This window comes from Galeopterus variegatus, unplaced genomic scaffold (genome assembly GCF_000696425.1).
Source record: "Galeopterus variegatus unplaced genomic scaffold, G_variegatus-3.0.2 Scaffold1928, whole genome shotgun sequence".
NCBI lineage: Eukaryota > Metazoa > Chordata > Mammalia > Dermoptera > Cynocephalidae > Galeopterus > Galeopterus variegatus.
This window is the reverse complement of record NW_007728039.1, coordinates 333,198-334,985: the sequence shown is the minus strand read 5'-3', so window position 1 is coordinate 334,985 and position 1,788 is coordinate 333,198.

The window sequence follows — 1,788 nt, the reverse complement described above, 5'->3', positions numbered from 1 at the left end:
ATTGTAAATATTTATTGCATTGAGGTTAGATGGCCAGGAGATGAAGAAAAATGTTTTTTTTTTATAGTTTATTCCAAAGCCCAAGTTTAACAATATGAGTAAGATAAATTTTTTATAAAAAAATCAAAATAAAAAAACAGCATGTTGAGTTCTTTAAGAAAAAAAATTATTTAATCTATCCAACATATTTTAAAATAAAAATTTTTAATTTTTATTTATATTATTGTTAAATAACCAAAACAAATATTTCTCCACCATTGCTATTTCTCAAAAATACTTTCTTTAGCAAAAATACTTTCTTTAACAAAAAATGTTTCAAGAAATGACATAACAGAATTAAAATTAATCTGTATATTCACGATATTTTTTTCTCCAACAAACCTAAATTATTCAGATGAATTAGGAGTTGGTCTTTAAAAAATAAATAAATAAATAAATATCTTTACTTTTTCCTAGAGGCATATTAGTTATTCTCTATTAAAAAAAATAATAATTAAAAAAATAATTTTTATGATTTGCATAGGTTGATATAGCAAAGAATTCAATTAAATATCCAGCATGACTAAGGCAGAAAGAGGGGGATCACTGAAAATTTTATTCTTGTTTATTATTCTTAATGCTTTCTTTTTACTATTTGAGCCAAATAGACATGGCTCTGCTAATGGCAGATTCTTGTATTTTTTAAAAATCTATATAAAATCTTCTCATCTTCAGATAGAAGTACTCTCTTAAGACCATGCTCTTTCAGCATACCGGAGATATTCATCAAAGGAAACAAATTTTCAGTTAGATGGAATAACTTCAAGAGCTCTATTGTACGTTATGGTGATAACAATTTATTATCGTATGTTTCATAATTGCTGAGAGAGTAGATTTTATGTGTTCTCATCACGAAAAAATAAGTACGTGTGGTAATGCATATGTTAATTACCTTGATTTAGCCATTCCACAATGTACACACATATAAAAACATCATGTACACCATAAAGATGTACAATTTTTACTCGTCAATTTAAAATGAACAAAAAAACTAGACTTTTGTTGCTGAGAAAAAGTTTCTAGGCAAAGCACACTTTCAAAAGATCAAAATTCTTTAAACATATAAAATATAGTTTTTTAAAAATAGAACAGTGTATTCCATATTTTACACCTCCAGCAATAGTTATTCCAGAAAAACAATATTCTCTTAACATCACCATCATTTTTACTTTAACATGTGATAATTCTTGGAAATTTTATTTTTCACAGCTTTTTTTCTCTTATCCTTGTTATCATTCTTTTTTTATTGATACATAATAATTATATATATTTTGGGTATATAATTTGATATATTCATATAGTGTATAATCAAATCAGAGTAATTGAAATATCCATCACCACATACATTTATAATTTCTTTGTGTTGGTAAAATTCCAAGTTTTCTGGTTATTTTGAAATATACAATACATTATTTTTAACTATAGTCACCCTACTGTGCTATTGAACACTAGAACTCATTTCTTCTCTTTGTATTTTTTTAAACCCATTAATGAGCCTTCATCTCCCATTCCCTTGGCAGAATTTTATTTTATTTTTTATTGCTGAATAATATTCCATTGTGGATATATACCACATTTTCTTTATCCATTCATTCATTGATGAACACTTAGGTTGATTGTGCATCTTGGTTATTTTGAACAGAGCTGCAATAAATGTGGGAGGGCAAACATTTCTTCAATGTACTGATTTTCTTTCTCTTAAATATATACCCAGCAGAGATTTCTAGGTCATATGAAATGTCTGTTTTT